The sequence below is a fragment of the Orcinus orca genome, chromosome 2 (assembly GCF_937001465.1).
Source record: "Orcinus orca chromosome 2, mOrcOrc1.1, whole genome shotgun sequence".
NCBI lineage: Eukaryota > Metazoa > Chordata > Mammalia > Artiodactyla > Delphinidae > Orcinus > Orcinus orca.
In genome coordinates this window covers 79,194,248-79,208,475 of record NC_064560.1, presented here as the reverse complement: position 1 = coordinate 79,208,475, position 14,228 = coordinate 79,194,248, and the positions used below count along the sequence as shown (strand labels likewise).

The 14,228-nt window shown below is 54.2% G+C and overlaps 1 long non-coding RNA gene and 6 other non-coding genes across 7 annotated transcripts in view; all 7 read left to right on the top strand.

The window, feature by feature from the left end:
* LOC117202027 (uncharacterized) overlaps window positions 1–14,228 on the top strand; it is a 29,828-nt gene that overhangs the window by 12,514 nt on the left and 3,086 nt on the right. The window contains exons 6-11 of the long non-coding RNA XR_007476016.1: window positions 669–968; window positions 2,997–3,351; window positions 4,270–4,411; window positions 4,589–5,191; window positions 5,272–5,380; window positions 6,598–6,736. This is a non-coding gene — a long non-coding RNA (uncharacterized LOC117202027). The remainder of the gene's footprint in view (window positions 1–668; window positions 969–2,996; window positions 3,352–4,269; window positions 4,412–4,588; window positions 5,192–5,271; window positions 5,381–6,597; window positions 6,737–14,228) is intronic.
* On the top strand, window positions 880–972 carry LOC117202047 (small nucleolar RNA SNORD116). The gene has a single exon (XR_004484224.2). It is a non-coding gene; the product is annotated as a small nucleolar RNA SNORD116 (small nucleolar RNA).
* Window positions 2,908–3,000, top strand: LOC125963731 (small nucleolar RNA SNORD116). The gene has a single exon (XR_007476124.1). It is a non-coding gene; the product is annotated as a small nucleolar RNA SNORD116 (small nucleolar RNA).
* On the top strand, window positions 4,937–5,029 carry LOC125963724 (small nucleolar RNA SNORD116). Its single transcript, XR_007476115.1, has one exon. It is a non-coding gene; the product is annotated as a small nucleolar RNA SNORD116 (small nucleolar RNA).
* LOC117202049 (small nucleolar RNA SNORD116) lies at window positions 6,948–7,037 on the top strand. Its single transcript, XR_004484226.1, has one exon. It is a non-coding gene; the product is annotated as a small nucleolar RNA SNORD116 (small nucleolar RNA).
* Window positions 9,839–9,929, top strand: LOC117202055 (small nucleolar RNA SNORD116). Its single transcript, XR_004484232.1, has one exon. It is a non-coding gene; the product is annotated as a small nucleolar RNA SNORD116 (small nucleolar RNA).
* Window positions 12,625–12,717, top strand: LOC117202062 (small nucleolar RNA SNORD116). Its single transcript, XR_004484238.1, has one exon. It is a non-coding gene; the product is annotated as a small nucleolar RNA SNORD116 (small nucleolar RNA).

Genomic DNA, 14,228 nt, shown 5'->3' with positions numbered 1-14,228 from the left:
GAGGCAAGACTGGTTAGGTCTTTGTGCTTTGGTCAGAAGGCTTGGCTGTGGGAGAGCGGGAATCCGTGGCCTATTTCAAAAGCCCCTGGGTTTCAGAGTTTGCATTCGGCCTCTTGAAGCTTGAAGGGGTCTTTGTCCATTTAGGGAGGGCGGTGTCCAGTGCCAGTGCGCTGTGTATCAACTGTGGCTTTTATGGTTCGGTGTCCCTGTGGAGGACCTCAGGGACACACGGAGACCAAGATGCGGATTCAGAGGAACACAAAGAAGCCCAGAAGCGCGTCCTCGTGAGCAGTTACAGTCATATACACGCACAGGTGTGAACACACACATAGACCCTCTGACGTACCGGCCAACGTACATGCCTAACTTTCTGCAGTCGTGTTGTCAGACAAACATTGAGTTCTCAGTAAGGGTAGAGGTCCTTGGGAAGCAGGGTCCGGGCTCAAGCCCAGGTAAACATTCGCATGAATCACGTTCTCTGAGGACCCGGGTCCAATTCTGAAGCCTGCGTGATTTATGTCCACTTCTCAGGTGCGGTTTCTGGGCAAGGGTGGCCGACAGTAAAGCAAGAAGACTTCCGCGTTGTGTGATGACTGGAGGTGCTAAGGAGAACTGGAAAAGTGAGGTGGGGACAGGTTTCTAAGCGTGGTCCTGGATGACTCAGGAAGGTAGGCGTTCACTCAGCCTAAGATGTGCCATTGGATATTAGGTTTTCCTCAGACGGGCTCAGTGGCTTCAAGAGTAGTTTGACTGTTGCTCTTGCAGAGTGGCCTGAGGGCTGTGGATTCCCCAGGGTTTTGGAATATTATGAGGTCATGGATCCTCTGCAGACCCGCATGGCATGACTGGTTGTGTTCTGCAGCATCCCAGCACGTGCTTGGATCGATGATGACACCCTTGTATGCATTCCTTGGAAAATCTGAACAAAATGAGTGAGAACACTCTACCGTCTCCTCATCGAGTCTGAGGTCCAGCACGTTTCATCGCTCGGGCGTACGGACAGTGAGGAGCGAGGTAGGTAACCTGCGTAGATTTGTGATCCCATTGCCGGAGGAATGACGCCCAAAGGGTGTCTTGCAGGACGTAGAGAAGATAGACATGCTGAGGCGTCTGTGCCGCTCTCCTTGAAGATAGGTGAGTTATGCGAACATGCCCTTTGGCCACTTTGTTCCCTTGTTTGGGAATGTGCAAAGCGAAAAGTTTTTCTCCCACAGGGCATGATGCGTCCGGCCCGTGAGGCACGCAGGACTTTCGAAGAGCCAGAGATTTACCTGGAGCGGTGTGTTGGCGGAACAGCAACGCGGGCACTGTTGCGATGCTGGGTGCGCTGCCGCAGACAGGCACTGTGCCCTTTGAAGCTTCCAGGTCCCTTTGGGTGGCAGAGGTCTTCCGTTGGCAATCTGTCTGTGGTTCTCGAGGGCAGTGCCTTTGATCTCTGTGAGGTTCTCGGTAGTGTCGCTGTGGCAGTGGAGAAGTGCCAGGATCCGTGGGGTAGGGTCAGTGTCATCAAAGCGGATGTGCTTGCGATCTGTCATCACAGGTGTACAGTGTCCCCCTGTTTGCACGATGTCTGTGGCTTCCAATGGAGTCGAGTTGCCCCGTGGGCAGGAGGATGCCACGGAGGACGAGGCTGGCAAGGATTTGTGCGTTTGCTCAGTGTTCAGGGCCGCCAACCCTGCTGGGTTGGTGCTGGCGAAACGTGGCAGGGATGGTAGCCTAGTTTCAGCTGTGGGGTCTGAACTTGGGTCATGGTTGCTGAAGCCCATCACTTCCTGTGGTGGGCATTCCTATGGGCCCACAGAAAGTGATTTGGCCTAGTTGGCGAGAATAGGCACATAGGCCAAATTTCGTTACCCCTCGAGTCGTGCCGGGCTGCATGTTGCCTGTAGCCTGCCGCAGGTCAGGGTCTGCCCGACCAGCGGAGGTTGTCTTGCCTCCGGGAGTGCTGGAAGTGGCCCCAAGCGCACATCAGATGTGCTACTAGCTGGCAGGTTCTCCGGGTCCACGTATATGTCACACCTACAGCCGGGAGGCAAGTCTGGTTAGCTCATTGTGCTTTGGTCAGAAGGCTTGGTTGTGGGAGAGCGGGATTCCGTGGCCTCCTTCAACAGCCTCCGCGTTTCAGAGTTCGCATTCAGCCTCTTGAAGCTTGAAGGGGTCTTTCTCCATTCGGGGGGGCGGTGTCCAAAGGCAGCGTGCTGTGTATTAACTGTGGCTTGTACGATTCGGTGTCTCTGCAGAGGGCCTCAGGGACCCACGGAGACCAAGATGCAGATTCAGAGGAACAGAAAGAAGCCCAGAAGCGCGTCCTCGTGAGCAGTTACAGTCATATACACGCACAGGTGTGAACACACACATAGACCCTCTGACGTACCGGCCAACGTACATGCCTAACTTTCTGCAGTCATGTTGTCAGACAAACATTGAGTTCTCAGTAAGGATAGAGGTCCTTGGGAAGCAGGGTCTGGGCTCACGCCCCGGTAAACATTCGCATGAATCACGTTCTCTGAGGACCCAGGTCCAATTCTGACGCCTGCGTTATTTATGTCCACTTCTCAGGTGCAGTTGCTAGGCAGGGGTTCCCGTCAGGAAAGGGAAGAAGACTTGCGCGTTGTGTGATGACTGGAGGTGCTCAGGAGAACTGGAAAAGTGAGGTGGGGGCAGGTTGGTAAGCATGGTCCCGGATGATTCAGGAAGGTAGGCGTTCACCCACCCTAAGATGTGCCACTGGATATTAGGTTTTCCTCAGACGGGCCCAGTGGCTTCAAGAGTAGATTGACTGTTGCTCTTGCAGAGTGGCCTGAGGGCTGTGGATTCCCCAGGGTTTTGGAGTACTACGAGGTCATGGCTCCTCTGCAGACCCGCATGCATGCCCGGATGTGTTCTGCTGCGTCCCAGCACGTGCTTGGATCGATGATGACACCCTTGTATGCATTCCTTGGAAAATCTGAACAAAATGAGTGAGAACCCTCTACCGTCTCCTTATCGAGTCTGAGGTCCAGCACGTTTCCTCTCTCAGGCGTACGGACAGTGAGGAGCGAGGTAGGTAACCTGCGTAGATTTGTGATCCCATTGCCGGAGGAATGACGCCCAAAGGGTGTCTTGCAGGACGTAGAGAAGATAGACATGCTGAGGCGTCTGTGCCGCTCTCCTTGAGGATAGGTGAGTTATGCGAACATGCCCTTTGGCCACTTTGTTCCCTTGTTTGGGAATGTGCAAAGCGAAAAGTTTTTCTCCCACAGGGCATGATGCGTCCGGCCCGTGAGGCACGCAGGGACTTTCGAAGAGCCAGAGATTTACCTGGAGCGGTGTGTTGGCGGAACAGCGACGCGGGCACTGTTGCGATGCCGGGTGCGCTGCCGCAGACAGGCACTGTGCCCTTTGAAGCTTCCAGGTCCCCTTGGGTGGCAGAGGTCTTCCGTTGGCAATCTGTCTGTGGTTCTCGAGGGCAGTGCCTTTGATCTCTGTGAGGTTCTCGGTAGTGTCGCTGTGGCAGTGGAGAAGTGCCAGGATCCGTGGGGTAGGGTCAGTGTCATCAAAGCGGACATGCTTGCGATCTGTCATCGCAGGTGTACAGTGTCCCCCTGTTTGCACGATGTCTGTGGCTTCCAATAGGGTCGAGTTGCCCCGTGGGCAGGAGGAGGCCACGGAGGACGAGGCTGGCAAGGATTTGTGCGTTTCCTCAGGGTTCAGGGCCGCCAACCCTGCTGGGTGGGTGCTGGCGAAACATGGCAGGTTTGGTAGCCTAGTTTCGGCTGTGGGGTCTGAACTTGGGTCATGGTTGCTGGAGCCCATCACTTCCTGTGGTGGGCATTCCTATGGGCCCACAGAAAGTGATTTGGCCTAGTTGGCGAGAATAGGCACATAGGCCAAATTTCGTTACCCCTTGAGTGGCGCCGGGCTGCATCTTGCCTGTAGCCTGCCGCAGGTCAGGGTCGGCCCGACCAGTGGAGGTCGTCTTGCCTCCGGGAGTGCTGGAAGTGGCCCCAAGCGCACATCAGATGTGCTACTAGCTGGCAGGTTCTCCAGGTCCATGTATATGTCACACCCACGGCCGGGAGGCAAGTCTGGTTAGCTCATTGTGCTTTGGTCAGAAGGCTTGGTTGTGGGAGAGCGGGATTCCGTGGCCTCCTTCAACAGCCTCCGCGTTTCAGAGTTCGCATTCAGCCTCTTGAAGGTTGAAGGGGTCTTTCTCCATTCGGGGGGGCGGTGTCCAAAGGCAGCGTGCTGTGTATTAACTGTGTCTTTTACGATTTGGTGTCTCTGCAGAGGGCCTCAGGGACCCACGGAGACCAAGATGCAGATTCAGAGGAACAGAAAGAAGCCCAGAAGCGCGTCCTCGTGCGCAGTTACGGTCACACACGCGCTCACGCGTGAACACACACATAGACCCTCTCACATACCGGCCAACGTACGTGCCTAACTTTCTGCAGTCGTGCTGTCAGACAAACATTGAGTCCTCAGTAAGGGTAGAGGTCCTTGGGAAGCAGGGTCCGGGCTCAAGCCCAGGTAAATATTCGCATGAATCACGTTCTCTGAGGACCCCGGTCCAATGCTGAAGCCTGCGTGATTTATGTCCACTTCTCAGGTGTAGTTGCTGGGCAGGGGTGGCCGTCAGGAAAGGCAAGAAGACTTTCGCATTGTGTGATGACTGGAGGTGCTCAGGAGAACTGGAAAAGTGAGGTGGGGGCAGGTTGGTAAGCATGGTCCCGGATGACTCAGGAAGGTAGGCGTTCACCCACCCTAAGATGTGCCACTGGATATTAGGTTTTCCTCAGACGGGCCCAGTGGCTTCAAGAGTAGATTGACTGTTGCCCTTGCAGAGTGGCCTGAGGGCTGTGGATTCCCCAGGGTTTTGGAGTACTACGAGGTCATGGCTCCTCTGCAGACCCGCATGCATGCCCGGATGTGTTCTGCTGCGTCCCAGCACGTGCTTGGATCGATGATGACACCCTTGTATGCATTCCTTGGAAAATCTGAACAAAATGAGTGAGAACCCTCTACCGTCTCCTCATCGAGTCTGAGGTCCAGCACGTTTCCTCTCTCGGGCGTACGGACAGTGAGGAGCGAGGTAGGTAACCTGCGTAGATTTGTGATCCCATTGCCGGAGGAATGACGCCCAAAGGGTGTCTTGCAGGACGTAGAGAAGATAGACATGCTGAGGCGTCTGTGCCACTCTCCTTGAGGATAGGTGAGTTATGAGAACATGCCCTTTGGCCACTTTGTTCCCTTGTTTGGGAATGTGCAAAGCGAAAAGTTTTTCTTCCACAGGGCATGATGCGTCCGGCCCGTGAGGCACGCAGGGACTTTCGAAGAGCCAGAGATTTACCTGGAGCGGTGTGTTGGCGGAACAGCGACGCGGGCACTGTTGCGATGCCGGGTGCGCTGCCACAGACAGGCACTGTGCCCTTTGAAGCTTCCAGGTCCCCTTGGGTGGCAGAGGTCTTCCGTTGGCAATCTGTCTGTGTTTCTCGGGGACAGTGCCTTTGATCTGTGTGAGGTTATCGGTAGTGTCGCTGTGGCAGTGGAGAAGTGCCAGGATCCGTGGGGTGGGATCGGCGTCATTAAAGCAGACATGTATGCACTCTGTGTTCCTTGGAGTACAATGACCCCCTGTTCACAAGGAGTCTGCGACTTCATGTAAGGGCGAGTCACTCTGCGCGCAGGAGGAGGTCACTTAGGACGAGGCTGTCAAGCATTCTATCGTTTCCTGTGGGTTCATGGCCGTGAAACCTGCCGGATGGGCGCTGGCAAGACGTGCTCGGGAAGATGACCTAGGTTCCCCCGTGGGGTTCCAACCTGGGTCCTGGTTGGTACAATACACCATTTCCCGTGATGGACATTCCCACGGGTACTCAGAACGTGATTTGGTCTAGTTGGCGAGAATTGGCATTTGGACTGTGTTTCGTTAGCCCTTTGAGTGATGCTAAGCTGCCCTTGCCTGTAGCCAGCTGCAGGTCGGTGTTTACCTGCCCATCGGAGACTCCCTTGCTTCTGGAAGCACTGGTTGTGGCCCCAAGTCCACATTAGGTGTGGACTATTAGCTGGCAGGATCTCCATGTCCACATACATGTGACATCCACTGCCAGGAGGCAGGTCTTTTCCAGTCTTTGTGCTTTGGTCAGAAGCGTGGCTATGGGAGAGCGGGAGTCTGTGGCCTATTGCAACAGCTCCTGTCGGTCAAAGTTTGCATGCGGCCTCCTGCAGCTGACAGGGGTCTTTCTCATTTCTGTTGGGGATCCAACCAGGGTGTTGTGTATAAACTCTGGTGTTTACTTTTGGAAGCCTCTTCAGAGGGCCACAGGGACACACAGAGAGCAAGATGCGTATTCAGGGGCACACACAGTAACCCACAAGCGCGTCCTCGTGCGCAGACGACGTCACGAATACACACATACAGCGTCTCACACACTGGTCAGTGTACGTGTCTAACTTCCTGCAGACATACTGTGAGACACAAATCAATACTCGGTAAGGGATAGAGGTCCTTGGGAAGCAGGTTCAGAGCTGAAGCCCAAGTAAATAGTCACATGGATCATGTTCTCTGAGGACCCCGGTCCACTTCTGAAGCCTCGGTGATTTGTGTCCACTCCTCAGGTGCAGTTGCTCGGCAAGGCTGGCTGGCGGCAAAAACAAGAAGACTTTCATATGGTCTGATGACTGGATGTGCCAAGGACAACTGGAAAAAGTGAGGCGGGCGCATGTTACCGAGCGTGGTTCTGGATAACTCAGGATGGTAGGCATTCACTCACACTAAGATGTGCCATTGGACATTAGGTTTTCCTCAGATGGGCCCAATGGCTGCAAGAGTGGATTGATTTTTGCTTTTGCTGAGTGGCCTGAAGACTGTGGATTCCCCAGGCTGTTGCAGTACTCCAGGGTCATGGCTCCTCTGCAGAGTACTGCGGCCTGTCCAGTTACATTCTGCAGCTTCCCAACATGTGTTTGGATCGATGATGACACCCTTGTATGCATTCCTTGGAAAATCTGAACAAAATGAGTGAGAACACTCTACCATCTCATCGAAACTGAGGTCCAGCACGTTTCCTCTCTCGGCGGTAAGGCACAGATAATCTGAACAAATTGGAAGATCTGAACAAAATGAGTGAGAACACTCTACCGTCTCTTCATAGAATCTGAGGTCCAATACATTTCCTGTCTCGGGGGTAGGGCACCATTAGGAGTGAGGGCCATCGTCCCCTCGTGACACGCATGCAAACACCATCCAGGGCTCCAGCATTGGAGGAGCTCCTGTTTGAGGGTGGACCATGTCTGCACATAAGCTGGGTCATCTGTGAATCCCATGTCCCTGCTGAAAGGCCGTTGAAGGAATGCGAGGTGGCAGTCTCACCTGCTGGTCTTCAGAGTCAAACTGTATGCTGGTGTAGGCCCAGTGAGCTTGCAGCTTGGGAGGTGTGTTTTGGACAGGATCACGCTTTGTGCATGACGCTTCGGAGGATGCTTCTGGAATCCAAAATGAGTAAGCTTCCCTTGTTGGAGCCTGGAGCCTCCGGCCAGGCCTGTGGCTCTCCCTGTTGTTGTGTTTCACACAGTGAAGTTCTTGAGTGCCTGGTGGGCCTGGAGCAGTGGGTTGGTTTGGGCTGGTGATTGGCGTCGGCGGAAGGGGCCTGATGGATTAGGCCTCGGTGTTGCCATTGTCAGCTCCTCTACTCCAATTCCCGACACAGTGTTGACGTCAAGTTGGTCATCATGGTGTGGAGTGAGGACCGAGTGCTGTATATAAGCCTGCGTGGTGGCTGATGGACAGGACATAACAGTAAGGCATGATGAGGAGAGGTCCTGTGTGATGTTGTGGCATGGGCTGTCATCATTGGTTTGCGGGCACTGGCCTCGGCTTACCAAGGATGTGTCATGTTCATGATGGGCTGGCATCAGCTGCGTATGGAGGGGATGGCTTTGCCCGCTCATGTGGATGCCGTCAGGTCGGTAATCTGCAGGAATTGTGATCTCGTTGCTGGAGGAATGACGATGAAAGGGTGTCCTGCGGGATGTAGAGAAGATAGACATGCTGAGGCATCAGTGCCGGTCTCCTTGGAGGAAGGTGTGTTATGCGAACATGCCCTTTGGCCACTTTGTTCCCTCGTATGAGAATGTGCAAAGCGAAAGTGTTTCTCCCAGAGGGCATGATGCGGCCGGTCCATGTGGCCTGCAAGCCTTTCAAAGAGACGGAGGTATTTCTGGAGCAGTTCATTGGTGGGGCAGAGATGGGGGCACGGGTGCTATGTCAGGTGCGCTGCCGCAGACAGGCACTGTGCCCTTTGAAGCTTCCAGGTCCCCTCGCATGGCAGAGGTCTTCCGTTGGAAGTCTGTCTGTGGTTCTCGGGGACAGTGCCTTTGATCTCTGTGAGGTTCTCGGTAGTGTCGCTGTGGCAGTGGAGAAGTGCCAGGATCCGTGAGGTAGGGTCAGTGTCATCAAAGCAGACATGCTTGCGTTCTGTAATCCCTGGTGTAGAGTGTCCCCGTGTTTGCATGATGTCTGTGGCTTCCAGTAGTTTCGGGTTGCCCTGTGGGCAGGAAGAGGTCACATAGGACGTGGCTGTCAAGCATTTGAGTGATTCCTCTGGGTTCATGGACGCGAAACCTGCCGGCTGGGTGCTGGCAAGTCATGGCCGGGAAGGGGGTCTAGTTTCCGCTGTGCTGTTTGAACGTGGATTATGGTTGCTGAAGCCCACCACTTCCTGTGGTGGGTATTCCCAGGGGTCCACGAAAAGTGATTTGTGCCAGTTGGTGAGAATTGGCAGTTGGACCGAGTTTCGTTAGCCCCTTGAGAAGTGCCAGGCTGCTTTTGACCTGCAGCCAGCTGTAGATCGGTGTCCACCCGACCATAGGAGGTTCCCTTGCTTCCGGAATTTCTGGGAGGGACCCCAAGTGCACATCAGATGTGCTACTAGCTGGCAGGTTCTTCAGGTCCACGTACATGTGGCACCCACGGCCGGGAGGCAAGTCTGGTTAGGTCTTTGTGCTTTGACCAGAATGCTTGGCTGTGGGAGAGCGGTAGTCCATGGCCTATTTCAACAGCCCCTGTGGCTCAAAGTTTGAATTCAGCCTCTTGGAGCTGATAGGCGTCTTTCTTCATTCAGTGGTGGGGGGGGGGTCCAAAGCCAAGGCACTGTGTATAAACTTTGGCTTTTAGTGTTCAAAGTCTGTGCAGAGGACCACAGGGACACACGGAGACCAAAATGTGGATTCAGAGGCACAAAAAATAGTCTACAAGTGCGTCCTCGTGCGCAGTGCCAGTCACACATGTGCCCATGCGTGAACACACACATACACCCTCTCACCCACCAGCCAACATACCTGCCTAACTTGCTGCAGTCGTACTGTCAGACACGCATTGAGATCTCGGTAAGGGTAGAGGTCCTTGGGAAGCAGGGTCGAGGCTCCAGCCCAGGTAAAATTTCACATGAATCATGGTCTCTGAGGACCCCGGTCCAATTCTGAAGCCTGCGTGATTTATGTGCACTTCTAAGGTGCAGTTGCTGGGCAGGGGTGGCCGTCAGGAAAGGCAAGAAGACTTTCGCATTGCCTGATGACTGAATATGCTAAGGAGAACTGTAAATATTAGGCAGGCACATGTTGCTAAATGAGTCCGTGTATAACTCAGGTAGGTAGGCATTCACCCACCCAAGATATGCCTTTGGATATTAGGTTTTCCTTATTCGGGCCTAGTGGCTGCAAGAGTGGATTGACTTTTGCTCTTTCTGATTGGCCTCAGGGCTGTAGATTCGCCTGGGTTTGGAGTACTACGAGGTCATGGCTCCTCTGCAGACCCGCATGGCATGACTGGTTGTGTTCTGCAGCATCCCAGCATGTGCTTGGATCGATGATGACACCCTTGTATGCATTCCTTGGAAAATCTGAACAAAATGAGTGAGAACACTACCATCTCCTCATCGAATCTGAGGTCCAGCACATTTCCTCTCTCGGGGGTAGGGGACAGTGAGGAGTGAGCGCCAGCATCCGCTGCTGACATGCATGCAAACACCACCCAGGGCTCTAGCATTGGAGGGGCTCCTGTCTGAGGGTCGAACGTGTCTGTACATAAGCTGGGTCATCTTATCAATCCCAGGTCCCTGCTGAAAGGCCATTGAGTGAATGCAAAGGGACAGTCTCTCCTGCTGGTCTTCAGAGTCAGAGTGTGTGCTGGTGTACGCCCAGTGAGCTTGTAGTTTGGATAGGTGCGTTTTGGCCAAGATCACACTTTGTGCATGCCACATCAGGGGTTGATTCTGGAATCCAAAATGAGCAAGCTTCCCTGGTTGGAGCCTGGAGCCTCAGGCCAGGCCTGTGGGCTTCCCTGTTGTTGCGTTTGCACGGTGCAGTTCTTGAGTGCCTGGTGGGGCTGGAGCAGTGAGCGGGGATGGGCTAGAGTTGGGCATTGGTGGAAGGGGGCTGATGGAGTAGGCCTCTGAGCTACCCATTTCAGCTCCTCTGCTGAAGCTGCCGGCACACTTTTTGCGCTAAGTGGATCATTGTGGAGTAGGGTAAGGATCAAGTACTGCATTTAAGCCTGCGTAGTGGCTGATGGCCTGGACAGGAAGGTAAGGGATGATGAGGACATGTCCTCTGTGATGTCGTGGGATGGGCTGTCATTATTGGGTTGCACACGCTGGCCACGGCTTCCCAAGGATGTGTCCTGTCCATGATGGGTTGGCATCAGCTGCCTATGAAGGGGATGGCTTTGGCAGTTCATGTGGATGCGTTGAGGTAGGTAACCTGTGTACAGTTGTGATCCTGTTGCCAGAGGAATGACGCCCTCAGGGTGTCCTGTGGGACGTCGACAAGACCGACATGCTGAGACTTCTGTGCCAGCCTCCTTGGGGGTAGGCGAGTTATGCGAACATGCCATTTGGCCGCTTTGTTCACTCATTTGGGAATGTGCAAAGCGAAACTGTTTCTCCCGGAGAGCATAATGCAGCCAGCTCGTGTGGCATGCAGGCCTTTCGAAGAGCCAGAGGTTTATCCAGAGCAGTCCATTAGCGGGGCAGCGATGGGGGCACTGTTGTGATGCCAGGTGCACTGCGGTGGACAGCCACTCTGCCCTTTGAAGCTTCCAGGTCCCCTCTTGTCGCAGAGGTCTTCTTTTGAAAATCTGTCTGTCCTCCTCAGCGACAGTGCCTTTGATCACTGTTAGTTCCTCGGTAGTGTCGCTGTGGCAGTGGAGAAGTGCCAGGATGCATGGGGTGGAGTGGACATCATCAAAGCAAACATGCTTGTGGTCTGTCTTCCCTGGTGTTCAGTATCCCCGTGTTCGAATGATGTCTGTGACTTCCAGTATGGTCGAGTCGCCCTGCAGGCAGGAGGAGGGCACTTAGGCCGAGGCTGTCAAGGGTTTGAGCGTTTCCTCAGGAGTCCGGGCCTCAAACCCTGCTGGCTGGGAGCTGGCCGAAACGTGGCCGGGAATGTGGCCTAGTTTCTGCCTTGGGGTTCCAACTTGGGTCATTGTTGCTGAAGCTCACCAATTCCCGTGGTGGGTATTCCCACAGGGTCATGGAAAGTGATTTGGCCTAATTGGCGAGAAGTGGCACTTGTTCCGATGTTCATTAGCCCCGTGAGAGCTGCCAGGTTGCATCTTGCCTGTAGGCAGCTGCAGGTCAGTGTTGGCCTTTCCATGAGAGGTTTCCTTGCTTCTGGAAGCGCTGGGAGTGACCCCAATTGCACATCAGATCTTCTCGTAGCTGGCAGGGTCTCCAGGTCCACATATATGTAACACCCATGGCCGGGAGGCAGGTCTCGTCCAGTCTTTGTGCTTTGTTCAGAAGGTGTGGCTGTGGGAATGCGGGAGTCCGTGGCCTATTTCAATAGCCCCTGGGGGTCAAAATTCGCATGCGGCCTCTTGAAGGTGATAGAGGTTTTTCTCCATTCAGTTGTAGGGTCCAAAGCTAGTGTTCCTCATATAAACTTTGGCCTATTACTGTTCACAGTCCCTGCAGAGGGCCACAGGGACAGACAGAGACCAAGACGCGGATTCAGAGGCTCTCACCAAAACCCACCAGCCCGTCCTTATGCGCAGTCACAGAAAGACACATGCACATGCGTGAACACACACAAACACTGTCTCACACACAGGCCAACATACGTGCCTGAGTTCCTGCAATTGTGCTGTCAGACATGCATTCTGTTCTCAGTAAGGGATAGAGGTCCTTGGGAAGCAGGTTCAGGCATCACACCCAGATTAATATTCATACATATCATGTTTTCTGAGCACCCCGGTCCAATTCTGAAGCCTTTGTGGTTTCTGTCCACTTCTCTGGTGAAGTTGCTGGGCAAGGCTGGCCGTTGGCATAGAGAAGACGACCTTCGCATGGTCTGATGACTGGATGTGCTAAGGAGAAATGGAAAAAGTGAGGCAGGGGCATGTTGCTGACCGTGGCTGTGGATAACTCAGGACAGTAGGGAATCAACCACCCCAAGATGTGCCAATGGATATTAGGGTTTCCTGAGATGGGCCCAGTGGCTGCAATAGTGGATTGCCTGTTACTCTTGCTGAGTGCCCTGAGGGCTGTGGATTCCCCAGGCTTTTCGAATACTCCGGGGTCATGGCTCCTTTGCAGAGCCAAGTGGCCTGCCCTGTTGTGTTGAGCACTGTCCCAGTATGTGCTTGGATTGAAGATGACACCCTTGTATGCATTCCTTGGAAAATCTGAATTAAATGAGTGAGAACGCTCCACCGTCTCCTCATCGAAACTGAGGTCCAGCACATTTCCTCCCTTGGGGGTAGGGTACAGTTGGGAGTGGAGGCCAGCGTCCCCTTTTTGACATGCATGCAAACACCACCCATGGTGCCAGCATTTGAGGGGCTCCTGTCTGAAGGTCGACCGTGTCTGCACCTTACCTGAATCGTCTATGAATCCCAGGTCCTTGGTGAAAGGCCAATGACGGATTACAAGGCGGCACGCTGTCTTGCTGGTTTTAGGTGTCATACCGTGTACAGGTCCAGGCCCAGTGAGCCTGCGGCTTGGAGAGTTGTGTTTTGGCCATGTTTCCACTTTGGTCGTGGCACTTTGTGGGGTGTTTGGAAGCCAAAATGAGCCACCTTCTCTTGTTGTGGCCTGGAGCCCCAGGCCAGGCATATGGCCCTCCCTGTTGTTGCCTTTGCCGCGATGAGTTTCTTGAGTGCCCAGTGGGGCTGGAGCAGTGGGCAGGGGTGGGCTGGCGCTGGGTGTCGGAGGAAGGGGGCTGACGGATTAGGCCTCGGTGTTGCCCTTGTCAGCTCGTGTACTGCAACTCTCAGCACAGTGTTGGTGCCAAGTGGGTCATCGTGTAGTTGAGTGAGGACCGAGTGCTGCATTTAAGCCTGCATGGTGGCTGATGACCTGGACAGGAAGGTAAGGCATGATGAGGACAGGTCCTGTGTGATGTCATGGGATGGGCTGTCATCATTGGGTTGCAGGTGGTCGCCTCAGCTTCCCTGGTATGTCCCTGAACCGTGAGGGTTGCCATCAGCTGCCTAGGGAGGAGAGGGCTTTTGCGGTCCAAGTGGATGTGTTGTGATTGGTGACCTGTGTCGACCGGGGACCCCTTGCCTGAGGAATGACACCCAAATGGTTTATTGCGGTGGGTAGAAGAGATCCACTTGCTGAGGAGTTGGGGCTGGCCTCCCTAGGGGGAAGTGAGTTATGCAAACATGCCCTTTGGCCCCTTTGTTCCCTAGTTATGGAATGTGCAAGGCGAAAGTGTTTCTCCCAAAGGGCATGACACAGCCTGCCCAGGTAGCACGCAAGCCTTTCACAGGGCCAGAGGTTTATCTGTGGAAAACCGTGGGTGTGGCAGAGATGGGGGCGATATTGCGATGCCATGCACGCTGCCATGGATAGCCAGTTGTGCTCTTTCAGGGTTTCAGTTCCCCTCCCGTGGCAGAGGTCCTCCATTTGAAGTCTTTCTGTGATCCTCGTGGATGGCACCTTGGATCTCTGTGAGGTCCTTGTTGGTGTTGGTGTGATGCTGACGAGATTACAGAATGTATGGCGTGGGTTCGACCTCATCAAAGCCGACATGCTTGCTGTCTGTCTTCCGTGGTGCTCAGTGTCTCCCATGTTAGCATGGTGTCTGTGGCTTCTTGTTGTGTCCAATCGCCCTGTGGGCAGGAGGAGGGCACGTGGGACAAGGATATCCAACATCTAAGCATTTCCTCAGGGACCAGAGCCACGAATTCTGCCAGTTGTTTAGCTGGCCAGAACCTGGCCAGGAAGGTGGCCTAGTTTCCT